This window comes from Chiloscyllium plagiosum, chromosome 9 (assembly GCF_004010195.1).
Source record: "Chiloscyllium plagiosum isolate BGI_BamShark_2017 chromosome 9, ASM401019v2, whole genome shotgun sequence".
Taxonomy (NCBI): domain Eukaryota; kingdom Metazoa; phylum Chordata; class Chondrichthyes; order Orectolobiformes; family Hemiscylliidae; genus Chiloscyllium; species Chiloscyllium plagiosum.
The window spans coordinates 3,011,436-3,019,636 of NC_057718.1; the positions used below are offsets into that span (position 1 = coordinate 3,011,436).

General features: G+C 43.0%; 1 protein-coding gene and 1 long non-coding RNA gene across 2 annotated transcripts in view; one reads left to right on the forward strand and one right to left on the reverse strand.

Annotated features, from left to right (window-relative positions):
- The window catches only part of LOC122552552 (immunoglobulin superfamily member 2-like), a 1,022,215-nt gene that overhangs the window by 328,452 nt on the left and 685,562 nt on the right, over positions 1-8,201 (reverse strand). The window lies entirely within an intron of this gene.
- Positions 1-8,201, forward strand: part of LOC122552562 — a 41,330-nt gene that overhangs the window by 5,540 nt on the left and 27,589 nt on the right. The gene's annotated exons all lie outside the window — the stretch shown is intronic.

Genomic DNA, 8,201 nt, shown 5'->3' on the forward strand with positions numbered 1-8,201 from the left:
TAAGATTATTAAAGGATTGGACACTCTGGCAGAAGGAAGCATGTTTCCGCTGATGGGTGAGTGCCGAACCAGAGGACACAGCCTAAAAATACGGGGGTAGACCATTTAGGACAGAGCTCAGGAGAAACTTCTTCACCCAGAGAGTGGTGGCTGTGTGGAATGCTCTGCCACAGGGGGCAGTGGAGGCCCACACTCTGGATTCATTTAAGAAGGAGTTGGATAGAGCTCTCAAAGATAGTGGAATCAAGGGTTATGGAGATAAGGAAGGAACAGGAAACTGATTAGGAATGATCAGCCATGATTATATTGAATGGTGGTGCAGGCTCGAAGGGCTGAATGGTCTACTCCTGCACCTATTGTCTATTGTCTCTTGTCTCTTGTCTATTGTCAAACATGGGCAAATGGTATTAGTTCAGTGATGCTTAGCTGATCAGAATTGATGAATTAGACCAAAGGATCTGTTTCCATGCTGTATGACTCGATGACTCTCGGAACAAAGTGGGTAACTGTAGGTTAATTCACCTCACATCTATTGTTGGAAAAGTATTGAAATCAATTATTAAGGAAGTATTAGCAACTGTAACCTAATAAAGCAGAGTTGGTGTGGCTTCATGACAGGGAAATCCTGTCTGACTAATTTAAGGGAGCTTTTTAAAGAAACCTTCACCAGCATGGATAGTGGGGAACCACTGTTGTATTTTGACTTCAAGAAAGTGTTTGACAAGGGACGTCACAAAAATTTAAGACAAAAGATGAGCCCATGGTATTGGAGGTTCTATACTAGTATGGACTATCGAGAATTGATCAAAGGGCAGCAAACAAGTTGATGTTGATGATGCATGTCCAATGGGGTTCCATGAGATCAGTGTTCAGACCACAACTGTTTACAACACAGATTAATGACTGGGAAGAAGGAAATGGATGTACTGTAGAAATACTTCCAAATGACACAAAATAGGTGGAAAGGCAGATTGTGAGAGGGGTACAAACAGTTTACAGAGAGACGAATGGTAGGTTAACTAGTAGGCAAAAAGCTGGCAATTGGAGTACAATGAAGGGAAATATGAAGTTTGGAAGAGAGTACAAACTAACAAAATATTATTTAAATGAATAAAAACTGCAGAAAGCCAGCACACAGGGACAGTAGGTAATCAGGAAGGCAAATGGAATGCTGGCCCTGATTTAAAGGAGGTTGGAGTATAAGAGAAGGGAGGTCTTATTGCAATTGCGCAAGAGACACTGGGGTCTATTACTGTAAAGTGTGGGGAGATATCAGTGGGACAGGAACCCAGCTGACTGTAACAGATAAGTCCTGTTTACCTTAGAATAATCTGATACAGTAACCATTTCCACATGGATTTATTGGAGAGGAGAATGTGTTAAATTCCTCTGGTAAATAGAAAGCAGAGAGCTTGATATAAACATAGAATAGTTACCTTCTCTTCTTTTACTCACAGATAGAATAAACGGTTTATCCTCCTGCACCAATTTCTCAATCTCAAATTCTTTATCTTCTCTCTATCTTTCTGCTTCTCCATCTCATTTGTTCTCAGTGTTGTATTTAACATTCTCCTCTCTCTCTCTGGTTTTGTTTCATTCATTCTTGGCACATGGCCATCATAGTTGGGCCAGCACTTGTTGTCCATTGTAAATGGTCCTTGAGAAGAAATGTCTTCACCCAGAGAGTGGGGAACCTGTGGAATTCTCTGTCACAGGAAGCAGTTGAGGTCAAAATATTGAGAGGTTTCAAGAAGGTGTTCAATATATTTATTTGGGATAAAGGGATCAAATGGTATGGGGAAAAAGCAGGAGCAGGGATGTGCATTGGATGATCAGCCATGATTATGTTCAAAGGTGGTGCAGGCTCAATGGGCTGAATGGCCTACTCCAGCTCCTGTTTTCTTAATTCTGAGAATGTGATGGTGAGCTGCCTTCCTAAACTGCTGTGTTGGGACATTTGGTCCAGTGAAACTGAAGGAATGATGATGATGTATTTCTATGTCAGGATGGACAAAGTTAAAAATCTCTTAAAAACATTTATGGTCCAACATCCAAACATTTGTATTTCCCAATAAACCTGTTGGAATATAACCTGATGTTGTGTGATTTTTAAAATTTTCCACCTCAGTCTAACACCGGCACCTTCACTTTATGTCAGGATGGTGAATGCACTGGAGGAGAACGTGAAGAAAGTGCTGTCCCATGTACCTGCTGCCCTTGTCCTTTCAGATGGGAGAGGCTGTGGGTTCAGAAGCTGTTGTTGAAACAGCCTTGGGGGTTACTGAAGGGCATCTTGTGGATGGTACTCACTGTGTATCAGTGTTAAAGGAAATGGGTATTGGTGTTAGTTGTGGTGCCATTCAAGTGGCTGCATTATCATGGATGGCATGAAGCTTCTTGAGTGTTGTTGGAGCTGCACCCATCCAGGCAAGTTGTTCCATCATCCTTCTGATTTCTGCTTTGTCAATAGGTGGTAGTCAGGCTGTGGGAGGCAGAGTGTGAGCTACTCACCTCGGCTTGCTCTTGTAGCCACAATATTTATTACACTGCTCCAGTTAATGGATGGGTCAATGGGGACTCCCAGGATGTGGTTCACCAAATAACTGTTTTCTTTATTTTTTGATGTGGGCATCGTTGGCAAAAAGCAGCATTTGTACTTCATCTCTTTTTGCCCTGAAACTGAGCTTCTTGCCTGCTCATTCCAGACAGCAATAAGAGCAATCCACATTGCACTGGATCTGGAGCCACAAGTAGGCCAGGCCAAGATAAGGTCAGCAGATTTCCTTCCAAGAAGGACCGTAGTGAACCAAATGAGTTTTTCCAACAATTGATGGGAACATCAGGAATTAAGATGACATAGAGATTTAACACTTTAATAGAACACAACACAATTTGTTTTATTGAAACTTATTGTATTTCAGAATCATTCACTCCCATGAGCAAGATCCATGTTCAAACAGACCACAGCTGCTCTATATCTCAGCATCATTTAAACTAAAGGTTAAATTGGTTTCCGGTGTAACTCATTCAGATCTGACTAATTGAGGACTCCGGATCTGTACTTGATGGAGTTTAGAAGGATGACGGGAAATATTTGATGACAACTTACAGAATATTCAGAGACCTGGATAGGGAGAATGTGGAGAAGAGGTTTCCACTTGTTGGAGAGACTCGGACCTGAGGGTACAGCTTCAGAGTGAAGGAATCATCTTTTAGAAATCAGATGAGGAGGAATTTCTTCATCATTACTCTGTGGTACTAATTGCCATGGAAGACTGTGGAGGCCACATCACTGAGTGTATTTAAGACAGAGATAGATAGGTACTTGGTTCATTAGGGGATGAAAAAGTCTGGTGAGAAGGCAGGAGAATGGGGATGAGAAACCTTTTATTCATGATCAAAATGTGGACAGCAAACTCAGTGGACTGAATGGCCTAATTCTGCTCCTGTATCTTATGGGCTCATGATCTTGAGGTTTTAAATGGGAAATTTCAACCTCCAGCTCTTGAGTCTTTGGGCCATTATTTCCCACAACCCTCTGCAGCTCCTGTTCTGTTCAATGACACTCCCATCTCCACGTCTGATGTCCTTGTCTGAACTAAACCGTTCTTATGACCCTTATTCATTTCCTTAGTCTAAGAGACACAGACAGAGGGACATAGAAACAGACCTTTCAGCCCATCAAGTCTGCTCCATCACTCAATTAAATGACGGACGATCAATGACCTCAATGGCACCTTCACACACTATCTCCAAATCCCTTCATGTAAATCACCTCCAGTAAGCTCTCAGTTTCAGTCTAGAACATTCCCAATGACTGAGTGTCCAGAGTTTTCTGGGAAATGTCAGTTATTGGAATTTCAGACAAGACTTTGACAAGGTCCACTGTGGAAGCTGATAGTGAAAGTACAAGCTGGTGGGATGCAGGGTCATCTGGATCCAAAGTTGGATCCAAAATTGGTTCTGTCCAAACAACAGAGGGTGGTAAAGGCCTGTTTGTGTGACTGGATGTCAGTCTCCAGTGGTGTACCACAGGGATCAGTGCTGGGTCTGTAATTGTACCTGCTGTATGTAAACATTGCATATCCAAATATAGGGGATTGCATGTAAGTTTGCAGATGACACAAAGATTGGCCAGGTGGTCATAGAGTCATAGAGTCCTATAGCACAGAACCAGGCCCTTTGGCCCAAACTGGTCCAAACTGACCAAAATGTCCACCTCTGCTAACCCCATTTCCCTGTACTTGGCCCATATCCTTCTAATCCTTTCATATTCATGTTTTTATCCAAATACTTGTTAATGTATCTGTCTCAACAACTTCTGCTGGCAGCTCATTCCATATGTGCAGCACCCTCTGTGTAAAAAAGTTGCCACTCAGGTTCCATTTTATTCTTTTCCCTCTAACTTTCAACTGATGCCTTTTAGTCCATGATTCCCCAACTCTGGGAAAAACATTGAGTGCATTCATCCTATCTCTGCCTCTCATGATCTTACACACTTCTATAAGTTCCCTGCTCAGTCTTCTCTGCTCTGAAGAAAAATGTCTGAGTTTGTCCAACCTCTCACTATAACTCAGACCCTTGAGTCCTGGCAACATCCTCGTAAATTTCTTCTGCACTCTTTCCAGTTTAATAACATTCCTCTGATAACAAGGTGACCAAAACTGAACACAATACACCAAGTGCAGTATCACCAACATCCTGTACAACTGCAATATAACTTACCAATTCCTATACTCAATGCCCTGACTGATGAATGCCCAGAGTGTCATAAGCCTTCCTCACTTCCCTGTCTACCTGTGAATCCACTTTCAGAGAACCGAGCACTTGAACTCCTATTTTCATGTCATCTGAAAACTCATGACTCATGCCTTATACATACTCATCAAACTCATTCATATAGATTACAAACAGCAGTGGGCCAAGCACCCACTGAGGCACTTCACTAGTCACAGGCCTCCAGTCCAACAAGCATCCTTCCACTAGTACCCTCTTTTTCCTACCACCAAGCCAATTGTGTATCCAATTTGCCAGCTCCGCCTGGATTCTATGTGATCTAACCGCCCAGCCTACCATTTGGAACCTTAGCAAAGGTCTTACTGAAATCTATGTCTAAAACCTTGCTCTTGTCAACCTTCCTGGTCACTTCATCAAACAACTCAAACAAATTTGTAAGGCATGATCTCCCACTTACAAAACCATGCTGACTGCTCCTAATCAAACCCTGTCTTTCCAAATGCATGCATACCTTATCCCTCAGAACCTTCTCAAATAACATTCCCACCATGAATGTTCGGCTCACTGCTCCATGGTTCCCAGGTTTCTCTTTGCTGTCCTTCTTGAATAAGGGGAGTATTTGTTACCCTCCAGTCTCCAGGACCTTACATGTGGCTAACGATGATGCAAAGAAATAAGCCAGGACCTCCGCAATTTCTTCATTAACCTCATGCAGTGTTCTTGGATATATCTGGTCAGGACCAGGAGATTTATCCACCTTCATACATTCTAATACATCCAGCACATCGTCTACCGTGATACAGACTGTCCCCAAGATATCACCACCAACTTCCCCAAGTTCCCAAGTCTTCTTTTCTTTCTCCATAGTGGAGAAATACTCATTGAGGTCCTCACCCATCTCTTGCGGTTCTTCACATACACATGCACTTTGGCCATTGAAGGGTCCTAATCTCTCTCTAGTTATTCTTCTTTCTTTAATATTCTTAAATAATATCTTTGGATTCACCCTAGTCTTCTCAGCCAAGGCTATCTAATGCCCCTTTTTTGCCCTCCTGATTTCCTTCTTCACTAAACTCCTGTGTACCCTATATACCTCCAGGGATTCCCTGATCCCACCAGCCTGCTCCTGAGCCATACCTCCTCCTTTTTTTCTGGTCAAAGCCTCAATATCTCTTGAAGAAGTAATGAAGTGGATTAATGAGGGCACAGTAATGGATGTGGTCTGTGTGGACTTCAGTAAGCACTTTGACAAGGTAGCTCATGGTAAACTGTTTAACAAGTTTAGGTCACATCGAGTACAAGGAGAGCTAGCCATTTGGATACAGAACTGGCTTGAAAGTAGAAGAGGGTGGTAGAGGGTAGTTTTTCAGACTGGAGGCCTGTGACTAGTGGAGTGCCACAAGAATCAGTGCTGGGTCCACTGCTTTTCGTCATTTATATAAATGATTTGAATGTGAAGATAGGAGGTATTAGATTAGATTCGATTCTCTACAGTGTGGAAACAAGCCCTTCGGCCCAACCAGTCCACACCAATCCTCCGAAGAGTAACCAACCCAGAACCATTTCCCTCCAATTAATGTACCTAACACTATGGGCAATTTAGCACGGCCAATTCACCTGACCCACACATCTTTGGACTGTGGAAGGAAACCGGAGTATCCAGAGGAAACTTACGCAGAAAAGGGGAGAATGTGCAAACTCCGCACAGACAGTCACCCGAGGCTGCAATCGAACCTGGGACCCTGGTGCTGTGAGGCAGCAGTGCTTACCACTGAGCCACCATGCGGAGGATTATAGGTATGTCTAATAAGTTTGCAGATGATACCTAAACTGGAGGTGCAGTAGACAGTGAAGAGGGTTACCTCAGAATACAATGGGATCTTGATCAGATGGGCCAATGGGCTGAGAAGTGACAGATGGAATTTAATTTATATATATGTGATGTGCTGCATTTTGGAAAGGCAAATCCTTAATAGTAAGGTCGAGGGGAGTTTTGCTGATCAAAGAGACTTTGGAGTACAAGTTCATAATTCCTTGAAAGTGGAGTGGCAGGTAGATAGGATAGTGAAAAAAAGCATTTGGCATGCTTACCATTACTGGTCAGTGCATTGAGTACAGGAGTTGGAATGTTATGTTGTAGCTGTACAGAACATTGACTCGGCCACTTTTGGAATACTGTGTACAAATCTGGTCTCCCTGCTCTAGGAAGGATGTTGTGAAACTTGAAAGGGTTCCAAAAATATTGACAAGGATGTTGCCAGGGTTGGAGGGTTTGAGCTACAGGGAGAGGCTGAATACATTGGGGCAATTATCCCTGGTGCGACAAGGCTGAGGGATGACCATATCGAGATTTATAAAAGAAATGGCGTGGGTAAGGTAAGTAGTGAAGGCCCTTCCCCTGGATGAGAGAGTTCAAAACTAGAGGGTGTTGATTTAAGCTGAGAGGGGAAAGATTTAAGAGGGACCTGAGGGCAAATTTTTCATGCAGACGGTGGTACATATATGGCATGAGCTGCCAGAGGAAATGGTCGGGGTTGGTACAATTCATTAAAAGAAACCTGGATTGGTATATGAATAGGAAGGGTTTGAGGAATATGGGCCTAATGCTGGCAAATGGAATGAAATTTATTTAGGATATCTGGTTGGTATGGGAGAGTTGGACTGAAGTGTTTGTTTCCATACTGTATGTCTCTGTGACTCTATGGCTGTACGACACGAACCACTCACTGTGCATAAAAAAAGTTGCCCCGATGTCTTTTTTATGTCTTCCTCCTCTCACTGAAAACATATGCTTCCCAGTCTTGAAACCTGTCCACCCCTTGCCAGGAGAGGATATTTGCCATTCACCTTATCTATATCCCTCATTTATAAACCACAAGATGGTCATCCCTCAACCTCCTATTCTTTGATGAAAAAAGTCAGTTGTATGGTCAAACTGTCTTACAGCCAGTACCACAACATTTCTGACCTGCTCTCTGTTGAGGGCAATTGATGCCAAACAATTAAAATTGCCACTTTTTAAAATACACTGTCGGACAGTGGGTGTCACTGGCTGGGTCCAGCTTTTATTGTCCATGACCAGTTGCCCTTGAGAGGGTAGTGATGAATTTCTTCTTAAACTGCTGTGGGAACTGAACTGTAGTTTGATCCACAAAACCCCTAGGGAGGGAATTCCAGGATTTATTTCCATGTTTGGATAGTGAGTGGCTTGGAAGGGAACGTGTAGCTGGTGGTGTTTCCATGTATCTACTGCGCTTGTCGTTCTAGATGGAAGTTAGGTGGACAGGTAGGTAGTATACGAAGTTAGGTGGACAGGCAGGTAGTACTGAGGAAGTGGGGAGGCTACAGAAGGATCTAGACAGGTTGGGAGAGTGGTCCAGGAAATGGCTGATGGAATTTAACGTGAGCAAGTGCGAGGTCTTGCACTTTGGCAAAAAGAATAAAAACATAGACTACTTTCTAAA